This window comes from Megalops cyprinoides, chromosome 18, assembly GCF_013368585.1.
Source record: "Megalops cyprinoides isolate fMegCyp1 chromosome 18, fMegCyp1.pri, whole genome shotgun sequence".
Classification (NCBI taxonomy): Eukaryota; Metazoa; Chordata; class Actinopteri; order Elopiformes; family Megalopidae; genus Megalops; species Megalops cyprinoides.
In genome coordinates, this window is record NC_050600.1 from 28,564,396 (window position 1) to 28,575,992 (window position 11,597).

Genomic DNA, 11,597 nt, shown 5'->3' on the forward strand with positions numbered 1-11,597 from the left:
GTGTCTGTCCTAGTGCTACTGATCGTGGTGATTTGTAAAAAACACTGACTAAACCTTGTATTGCTGGTTTAGTCAGTTACAGAAGCTAAGATGGCAGCGTGTACGGACGCAGCGGCTCAAGGCTCTCTACTTCAGCGCACTCTTTTGTGTTTTTACTCGTTGCTTGTCTTGTTTTGCCACGGAAACTTAACCTACAGTCACCAGGAATTGATAGGCATTGGACTTCAGCTTAACACTGAAGTCACAAGTGCCTTCACACGGACTTATAACATCCCACTGGAGTTAGCGAGACTGCTGGGAGCTCCATGGATCGTTGCCGGGCCCAGCAGGCGACGGAGGCGGCGCAGAGAGAGGAAGCAAAAGCGGGGATGCAGAGCTGGACTGCTAGCTCAACTAAGGAAGCAACCGCACAAACCTCCGCTACCATCTATTTTCCTCACAAACGCCGAATCCCTCGCAAACAAAATGGATGAGTTACAGTCACAGATAGCCTACAACGGCCTCATCCGTGAGTGTTGTCTGTTGATTGTGACGGAATCCTGGCTGCACTCACAAATCCCCGACGCTACGGTGGAGCTTGCAGGACGGACCATCCATCGCCACGACCGGAACAAAGCCTCCGGTAAGAGCAAAGGGGGGGGACTCTGTGTTTATGTGCTTGAGGGCTGGTGCTCTAACAGCAAAATAATAGACAGCCACTGCTCACCGGACCTAGGGGCCATGTCTGTCCAGTGCAGACCGTTCTATCTGCCGCGGAAGCTAACTGTAGTCATCGTTACCGCTGTCTATATCCTGCCGGATGCTAACGTTAGCACGGCGCTCGGGCACTTTCAACACATCGTCAACAAACAACAGAGGAATCATCCCGACGGCGTCCACATAATTGCCGGGGATTTCAACCAAGCATGCTTAAAGACTGTGCTCCCCAAACTCCACCAGCATGTCAAGTGTTCTACTAGGGGAGAAAATACACTTGATCGTGTCTACACCAACATTAAGCATGCTTACAGAGCTATGCCCCTCCCCTACCTAGGACAATCTGACCATCTCTCTCTGCTCCTCATTCCGGCCTACACCCCCCTCCGAAAACAAACAAAACCGAGCACACAAACCATCAGAACCTGGCCTGAAAATGCTCTCTCTCAGCTACAGGACTGTTTTGCTTGTACAGAATGGAGCATCGTTGAACAGCAGGACCTAGAGGCATACACAGAGACTGTGCTTTTCGACATTAAGAGCTGCGTAGAAAATGTCACAGTGGAAAATGTCCAAACAGGAAACCCTGGATGACGAATGAAGTCCAGACTCTGATCAGAGCTCGTAACTCTGCCTTCAGGACGGGAGACAGCTCACTGTACAGCATTACCAGAGCCAACCTGAGAAGAGGCATCCAACATGCCAAGGAGGTCTACAGGAGGAAGATGGAGGGCTACCTCATGGACAACAACCCTTGGCAGATGTGGAGGGCATCCAGGCCATAACCAACTACAAAGGCCAGAGCCCAACGACCACCGGCAGCAGCAGCACGCTGGCAGAGGAGCTGAACAGCTTCTTTGCCCGCTTTGAGACCACCACACACCTGCACTCACTGCCTCCCCACAACTCCAGCACCCCCCCCTCTCTCTCTCCAGGAGCATGAGGTGAGAGCAGTGAACCCCAGGAAAGCTGCTGGACCTGACGGCATCCCGGGGACTGTGGTCAAGGCATGCGCAGACCAGCTGGCAGGGATCCTCACCAAGCTGTTCAACCTCTCCCTGATGCATGCCACCGTCCCTTCATGTCTGAAGGCCGCCACCATCATCCCCATTCCCAAAAGACCTGCTATAGACAGTCTCAGTGACTACAGACCCATAGCCCTCATGTCTGTAGTCATGAAGTGTTTTGAGCGGCTAGTCTCTCAGCACATCAGAGACTGCCTCCCTCCCTCCTTCGACCCCCACCAGTTCGCCTATAGAGCGAACCAATCTACAGAGGACGCCATCGCCATAACACTTCACAGAGCGCTGAGTCATCTGGAGAACCGGAAGAGCTTTGTGAGGATGCTCTTTGTGGATTACAGCTCAGCGTTTAACACAATCATCCCGGACATATTAGTTACAAAACTGTTCAAACTGCGGATCCCCCTCCCCACCTGCACCTGGATCAAACATTTCTCACAAACCGCACACAATCTGTCAGACTTGGCCCCCACCTCTCCTCCACGCTCACACTCAGCACTGGTTCTCCTCAGGGCTGCGTGCTGAGCCCCCTACTGTACGCCCTGTACACTCACGACTGCGCTCCGTCCCACCCAACCAATGCCATCATTAAGTTTGCGGATGACACCACCGTGGTTGGGCTCATCTCCGATGGGGATGAGACGGCATACAGGGCTGAGATAGATAAACTGTCCGTGTGGTGCTCAGAAAATAACCTGTCACTGAACGTCCTTAAAACAAAAGAACTTATCATGGTCGGGTCAGAGAACGGGTGGAAACTGTCACCACCTTCAGGTTTCTGGGCACCCACATCTCTGCAGATCTCTCCTGGACACCCAACACCAAGGCCTTAGTGAAGAAGGCTCAGCAGCGGCTGCACTTCCTGCGTGTCCTCAGGAAGAACAACCTGGACAAGAAGCTGCTGCTGGCCTTCTATCACTCAATTCAATTCAATTCAATTCATTTTTATTTGTATAGCGCTTTTTACAACACAAATTGTCACAAAGCAGCTTTACATTGTTCCCAGGCCTGAGACCCCCTGAGAGCAAGCCAACAAGGCAACAGTGGCAAGGAAAAACTCCCTATCAGGAAGAAACCTTGAGCAGAACCGGGCTCATGGGGGGGCCCATCTGCTTCTGGCCGGCACTGGGCAGATAGAGTTAGACACAAAATTATGCAATGTACATTTGTTATTGACAAACAATAGCAGTTAACAGTAGAGTGATTATAAGAATGTCTCCTAGGATGTCCGGGTCTTGGAATGCAGTTGGCTTTGATGGGCAGGGCAGCGAGGTAGCAGGACTGGAAAACGAGATGAGACGCTTGGGCTACAGCTCCGGACAGGACCCCGGAGCAGGGAATAGGAAGCAAACAGAAAACAGTGGTTAGTGGATGATAAGAATGGCAGGGATGTAGAACAGAGAGGCAGGAGAGGAGGGGCAGAGAAAAAGGTGTGCAACAAGGAAAGACCCCGGCAGGCTAACATTATGGCAGCATACCTAGGGGACGGGAGGCAAGGGACCGGCATAGTCATGAGGGCGACCCTAAGACAGTCAACACCAGATCACGGCACAGGGTCCATGAAAGCAATGACCACTTAGTCCACCAGAGACTCTATGATCCACGCCAGGACCAGGCCATGTCCCTCAGCTGAAGGATTTACTATATAGATATGTTTTGAGCCTAGACTTAAAGGTGGAGAGAGAGTCTGTTCCCCGAATCTCAGAGGGTAAACTGTTCCACAGGAGAGGGGCTTGATAGGAAAAGGCTCTACCGCCTACAGTAGTTTGGAAGATATGGATGAAGAAGGTCCTTAAGATAGGGGGGGGGGGCAAGCCCATTTAAAGCCTTAAATGTGAGTAAGAGTATTTTAAAAATGATCCGGTATTTAATAGGTAGCCAATGGAGAGAGGCCAGAACTGGGGTGATGTGCTCAAAGCGTTTAGTTTTAGTTAAGATTCAAGCAGCTGCATTTTGCACCAGCTGAAGGGGTTTTAATGAGACGTTTGCACATCCTGACAAGAGGGCATTACAGTAGTCTAATCTGGATGTTACAAAGGCATGGATTAGTTTTTCAGCGTCGTTAATTGATATGATTTTCCTGATTTTAGCAATATTTCTCAGATGGAAGAAGGCAGTCCTAGAGGTGTTAGTTATATGAGTTTCAAAGGAGAGCTCGGGATCAATAACAACACCAAGGTCTTTGATGGCTGCACTCGGGGCAAGGGAGACACCATCAAGGTCCAATATAAAATGAGTGAGTTTGCTCCTGATTGAATTTTGGCCTATGACCAATATTTCGGTTTTGTCCGGGTTGAGGAGGAGAAAGTTTCGGGCCATCCAATTCTTTACATCTGTTAGGCAGGCCTCCATGTTTGAAATATTCAGAGGGACATCCGGTTTGACTGATATGTATAACTGAGTGTCATCCGCGTAACAGTGGAAATTAATGTCATGTTTACGGATGATATCGCCAAGAGGCAACATGTATAACGAGAAGAGCAGAGGTCCAAGCACAGATCCTTGAGGTATACCATATTTTACTCTGGAACAGGCGGAGGATTCGTTGTTGATGGAGACAAACTGATATCGTTCTGATAGATAAGATCTAAACCAAGATAGGGCATGTCCACTTATGCCAACCAGGTTTTCGAGGCGGTCAAGGAGGATACAATGATCGATGGTATCAAAGGCTGCACTTAGGTCTAGTAGCACAAGAAGAGAGATACAGCCATTGTCACAGGAGAGTAGAAGGTCGTTGAGCACTTTCAGGAGAGCGGTTTCCGTACTGTGGTGAGGTCTAAATCCGGACTGGAAAACTTCCAAAACATTGTTAGAGTGTAAAAAGGCACAGAGTTGCTTTGATACCGCTTTTTCCAGAATTTTTGAGAGGAATGGAAGGTTCGAGATGGGCCTATAGTTTGACAGGTCATTGGGATCAAGATTAGGCTTTTTTCAGACTGTGCGTAAGGTTATTAACACCGCCTATCACCTGTTTGACCTGTTGCCCTCCGGACAGCGCTTCAGGTCAATCAAGTCCCACACCACCAGACTAACAAATAGCTTCTTCCCCTGGGCCATACGGACTGCAAACAAACACTGACACCGCCCCCCACCCCCCCAACCCTCTACCTCAATACAACTGTGCAATTCCACTGTGCACTTTAAGTAGTTTTTTAAAAAAAGGCCATATTAACGCACAAGTTTTTCTTTATATTTCTTTTCATTTACAATGTGTCTTCTTTTTTAAATTTGTAAATTTGTATTTTACTGTATTTATTGTATTTTATTGTATATTTTGTATATTTTTTCTCCTATGTCGCGTGCCTTATTTGTACTGTGTGTACATAAATGTTCCTCAGTGCGCTGCTGTTGTAGACCACCCACAATTTCGTTGCACCCCCACCGTGCAATGACAATAAAGTCTATTCTATTCTATTCTATTCTGGTTCTCTCTGGGCCAAGGTTTAAGGGGGGATTATGTAAGGAAAATGCAAAACCTGCTTCAGTGTTCTTGGATGGTCACCTAATACAATCAAAAGTAACTCAATTATCAAGGGGGGGGGGGTAGAGACAAAGGGAGTTGATTGGTATGCCTTGATGTTGACAATGACCATTTGGTTGCTTTCCACACCACACCCTATGTTCCTGTATGAGGTGTGATACCCCTGTCCCTTCCTGTGAGCAGGATGAGGGAGGAGACTCTGTGGAGCCTTGAAAACCTTACATATGTAAATGTATATTTGTTTCTCTGCCATCAGGGACAGGTATTGGGTATAAAAGCTTGTACCCAAACAACATCACTTTGTAGTTGATTTGCCTTGCTTTTACCCGGTATGTTTCATACTGTAATTAAACACTAGTTTTTGCTTTGTTTTTAAATTGCTATTAACCTAAACTTTGGAATTACAAGTCTTACATCACAAGAAGGAAAAATCCCTACAACAGCACAAGAACTGTGTGTTGGGAACTTGGGTTTGAAATCGGTTTCCATGGCCGAGCAGCTGCACACAAGCCCAACATCACTATGCGCAATGCCAAGCGACGGCTGGAGTGGTGCAAAGCATGCCACCACTGGACTCTGGAGCAGTGGAAACACGTTCTCTGGAGTGATGAATCATGCTTCACTATCTGGCAGTCTGATGGACAAATCTGGGTTTGGCGGATGCCAGGAGAGCACTACCTACTGGAATGCAGAGTGCCTACTAGAAAGTCTGGTAGAGGAGGGATAATGCTCTGGGGCTGGTTTTCAGGGTTTTAGCTAGGCCCCTTAGTTCCAGTGAAGGGTAACATTAATACTACAGCATATAAAGACATTTTAGGCAATTGAATGCTTCCAACTTTGTGGCCACAGTTTGGGGAAGGCCCTTTCCTGTTCCAGCATAACTGTGCCCCTGTGCACAAAGCAACGTCCATAGAGACATGATTTGACAAGCTTGGTGTGGAGGAACTCCAGTGGCCTGCACAGGGCTCTGACCTCAACCCCACTGAACACCTTTGGGATGAATTAGAACGCCGATTGCCAGCCAGGCCTTCTCGTCCAACATCAGTGCCTGACCTCACAAATGCTCTTTTGGTTGAGTGGGCACAAATTCCCACAGACACACTCCAAAATCTTGTGGAAAGCCTTCCCAGAAGAGTGGAGGCTGTTATAGCTGCAAAGGGGGGTGGGGGTGGGGGGGGGGGGGAACTCCATTAATGCCCATGGTTTTGGAATGAGATGTCCAAAAAGCTCATATAGGTGTGATGGTCAGGTGTCCACATACTTTTGGCCATATAGTGTATGTCTGGAGTATCATTGATGGAAAAGAAGAGTTTCCATTGCTCCTCTAAAAATGTTAGAAATGAGGGATTACTAATCAGAGCAGGGTTCAGTCACCAGTGCTGTGAAAAGGGATCGTAATAAGGAGGTAAAAATTCTAGACTGACAAGACAGTGGTCTGAGAGTGCCTTTGTGTTTATGGAACATGTTTTAATGCTGTCTAAAGTCTGCCTAGATGTAAAGAAATAATCAATTCTTGAGAATGAGCCATGTTGTCAGGAAAAAAAGTAGAATCTTTAACTTTTGGGTTCAGTGTCCTCCAAGCATCGTATAAACTCAATGTGTCAATGGCAAGCAAAATAGCTCACATACCCCAGAAGCACTTAACTCAACTTTTCAGTGAAAGGGTGGGGAAGAAGGCGAGGAGTATCCTGGCAGATAGCTCCCATCCTCCCTTCAGCCAGTTTGAGCCTTTGAAATCCAGGAGGCGCTATAGAGTCCTCTCTGGCAAATAAAAATGTATTTAAGGTCCTTCATCCCAAATGCCATTAAAATTCTTAACTCTGCAAGTGACTGACAAAATTCAAGCAACAGACACTGACATGAACTGCTTTTATTTATTTATTTAATCTTAATCTGTAAAGTGTCCTTGTCTATGTATTTGTTTTATTAACTGCCTGTCAGTTTCTAAGTTGTTGTTCTTGTGTTTTGGTGAGGCAAAGACAAATTTCCACCCTGGTGGATAATAAAGATATATTCTGTTCTATTCTATTCTATTCTATTCTATTCTATTCAAATCCTTGCAAAGGTCCATAGTGGTCCCTGCCATCTTAGATGGGTGACTAAGGTTAGGTGGTTTCTTGTCTAGCAGTGGATCTAAACAATAGTTAAAGGCCCCTGCTGAAAATGTAAGATGTGATATGTATCTGCCAATAATTTGGAATAGAAAGTTGCCTCAAAATTGTTGGGGGAATATATGGAACCCAAGGTGTTTTGTTGTCCATACAAGTATCCCGTAAACAAAACGTATCTCCTCTCAGAGTCTTTAATATGTAAATCTCTAATTTACTTTAATATAACTTTAATATGTTAATCTCTATTGTGAAGGGTAGCCTTTTATGAAACAGAATTGCTACTCCTCGGCTGCTGGAGTTGAAAGAGGAATGTAAGACTTGGCCAACCCAATCTCTTCTCAATTGTAAATGCTCAAGATCAGATAGGTGAGTCTCCTGTAAGAATGTGATCTGCGCCCTTTCCTTTTTAAGTAATGACAAAATTTTATGCCTCTTAATTACACTCTTAATTCCCATTACATTTGGTGACACGCACCTGAAGCGTATTATTAAATGTAAAGTAATAGGAATAATGTCAATATAGCCTTGGTGTACATGTAAGTTTGTAAAGACACTGTCATATGGGTGTCTTTTCGCCCAATCAATGCGAAATACGCATCCAATATTCCAAAACAACATGCTACTCATGATCATCAGAAGCAACCCAAAAATACCAACAGGTCTAGTGCTGTTGGTAATAAGAAATAAATAGAACAAACCCATCATGAAACGACAGGAAAACAGAAAAAAAACATAGAAAAAGCAATAGCAAGAAACAACTCACAGATACAAGGACAAATAACGTAGAAAAACACCCCAAGGGTATTACTACAGCATGTGAAGTCAAGAGTGGTCATCGTCACGAAGAGATCAAAAAAAGCAACTAAATTTCTCCTTGTCCCCCCCGCTCCCATATCTAACAGAAAAAAATGCTTACGGCTCAGTTCCACTAAACAGCACCAGGACTTGCAAAGAAATAAAGATGAGCAAGGTAAGTTTTATACAACATAGAGTAGCTTAACATGTCAACAGAAAACACATTGAGTAGCTCAGATTGGGCACAATGGAAGTTATGCATATGAGCCTATACTTAATGCAAATTAGGCTATTGCCTAGCATGCACATACAGCCTGCACAGAATAGTATACATGAATTACTATACTCAAGTCTTAATAGGCCACTGAAAGAGCACAAAGCATACAACTCATCTATCCCAAAATAATCACGGTTAGCTTAGTTAGCTCACCGGGTTAGCCCAATGTGTCCAGAAAAGGTCATGTGTCCTCTGCGCTGTCAAATTTGTGCTCAGTCCCTTCATGTTGCATGATAAACTTGGCTGGGAAGCGCTCCGGCTGGTTGCTCCTCTGCCCAAGTCCCCAGTGTGCTTGGTCAATCTTGAAGCGCCCCTTCATAGCGGTGAGCCCGAGCAGAGTTGGTAGGCAGGTCTCAAAGAAGTGAACGGGGCAGTCGCTCTCTGCACCTTCTTCTAAGCCAAGTATTCTACTGTTGTCTCGTCTGCTTCGGTTTTTAGCGTCGTCTAACTGTTCCGCCATAGCCACTTGCTTCTTCTCAATCTCACTGAGGTGATGTTCAAGGGTAGCTATGTGATCCTCCACAATGGAGACATGCTGTTCTGCCTCGGCGATGCGTTTAGACAGGCCTTCCAGGCTACTGGCAATTTTGTCCAAAGCGTCAGAAAGTTTAGACAGTTTTTGCTCCATGACATCGCTAAAGTTTTGGATGATTTCCCATCCCATAGCAGACATGTACAAAGAGCCAGCTTCCGTTCCACCTATTGTCCTAATATTAGCTGGTGTAGCTGACGCCATGTAAGTGTGGACAGTTATTTTCGGGTGTGTTTGTCTATGTTTAGCGGTTTTTTCTTTCTGCGACAGACCCCCAGGCATGTTGGTATGTTGATAATAAATTATTGGAAATAATTTCCAATACCACCTGCCTGTGTCACTCAGAGGCTTGCTCCATCACCCCCTTCCCACTGCCATCCTGTTGAGGTCAGAGCTGTGGCCTGAATGTACTGCTGCCTGCCTGGGGTCCAGCCTCATTTTACTCCCCCTTCTCACTGCCACACTGCTGGGTTGAGAGCTGTGCCCTGAATGAACTGCAACCTCCCCGGGGTGATGCTGTGTCACTCAGAGGCCTGCTTTATCTCTCCCTTCTCACTGCCACACTTCTGGGTTGAGAGCTGTGCCCTGAAAGAACTGCAAATCTGCCCAGGGTGATGCTGTGTCACTCAGAGCCCTGCTTTATCTTCCCCTTCTTACTTGCCACACTGTTGAGGTCAGAGCTGTGCCCTGAATGTAGTGGTGCCTGCTCATGATCGGGCAGCCTCACTCAGAGGCCTGCTTTATCTCCCCCGTCTCACTGCCACGCTGCCGGGCTCAGAGTCTTACCATGAATGTAGTGCTGACTGCCTGGTTTCAGGCAGTGCCAGTCAGAGGTCTGCTTTATCTCCCCCTTCTCACTGCCACACTTCTGGGTTGAGAGCTGTGCCCTGAATGAACTCTGTTGAGGTCAGAGCTGTGCCCCGAATGTAGTGCCCCCTGCCTGGGGTCAGGCAGTGCCACCTAGAGGCCTGCTTTTACTCCTCCTTCCCACTGCCACACTGCTGGGTTGAGATCTGTGCCCTGAATGAACTGCAACCTGCCTGGGTTGTGTTACTTTTGTCACCTGAAGCTATGTCACTCAGGCCCCTTTTCCACTGTAAGGGATATGGACACATATCTACAACCAAAATCAAGTTTACAAACAAACAAAACAAAATTTACAATGCTTACTCCTGGCATCTTCAGAACATATATGGCCCTGGCCATCTGGTAAGGAGAGGATTGGGCTCTGCATGACCCCTCACCCTTATCAGGCCATAAAAGAACACCAAGCCATTTATTGTTGGGCTTCATGACACTGCTCTTGGTTTAAGATAAACACAAACATTCTGGCCATGCGTGCAATACCTCTGAGACACTTGACACTTGAAACGTGAGCCCCTATGGGATCACACACAGTTCACTGGAGATTCACAGGTCTTTGTCACGTAGCATCTACATGGGCTTCTCTCATCCAGGCAAGAGTTTTCTACCAGTGACCGAACTGTGTGCCCACGTGGACTATAGCGTTTGAAGTGGCTCTATATAAGTGCGGCAAAAGCAGTCTCTCTTGGTCTCCCTTGCTCCCCAGTGTCTCCCTGGGCTTCCAGGCTCCCTGTTGCTGATGGCATCAAACCTCATCTAGCTCTGCTATGGGACTCCTTCTTGCTCTGGGGGTGGGGGGGGGGCACTTAATTTTTCTGGAATCAGCAAGCTCTGAAAGAGGAAGACTCCTTTATCACTGATGCCTCCTGAAATCAAACCGATGCATCCTGAGCTCACCGCCAATGCATCATGAACTCATCCTCAACTCTGGACGGCCAAGCTCTTTGCAGTATTCCCTGTTATGAATCCACAACCGACTCTGGAAGCAAGACCCTCGACAATGAATGACGCAACCTTAGAGACTGAAATGCCCAATGCAAAGTTGGAGGCTGTCGGAAAAGACGGCTATCTTATTGAATGCGAAGACGACCAGATCTCTTCGTCATTCCTGTGTCAACGACATTTGTACCTGGCAAGGACGCCAGAAGACCTAGCTGCGAGTAATATGTAGCGCTTCTTTATGTGTGTCTGACAAGGACAGCCAGAATAAGCGGACCTCCAGTGACGGACCTGGACGCCGCGTTTGTTCCCCAACGATGGTCAGGCAATGTATCTGTCCAGCACGCGTCTCTGTCTTCGGCGACAAACCCAAAAGCATCCAGTGGAAAATGGACTGCGGCCTCCCAGTAGGCCTGTCACAAATGAGCTTCCATTCCCCTCAAGTCTGATGGACTGGCTCTCCTCAATAGCTCGATAAGTACTGGAATCGTTTGTTGCATAGCTGATTTGATTTTGTATGAGATGTAATTAGACATATCCGCGACTCGTACAATGATAATTTTTCCCCATTACAATTACCATTGCAAGACTGGTTAGATTGACTTACAGTTTAGATAAGCTTGTCAAGTAAGGTAACTTGTATGGTTAGACACACATCTAATAATGTTTGCCAGCGCGTGTCAAACTACAGTTATCACTTCATGATATCCTGTAGTTTGACTTAGCTGCTGATAACCACTCCGAAACACACAAATCCTTATCATGTTTCCCCTTTCCATCTTGTCCTGTCTCACAGTAACCTTCTCCGATTGATTCATTACTTCATTTTCTGTTCTGTTTGTTTAGATATTTTATTATTTCCAGGCCCATGTTTAAA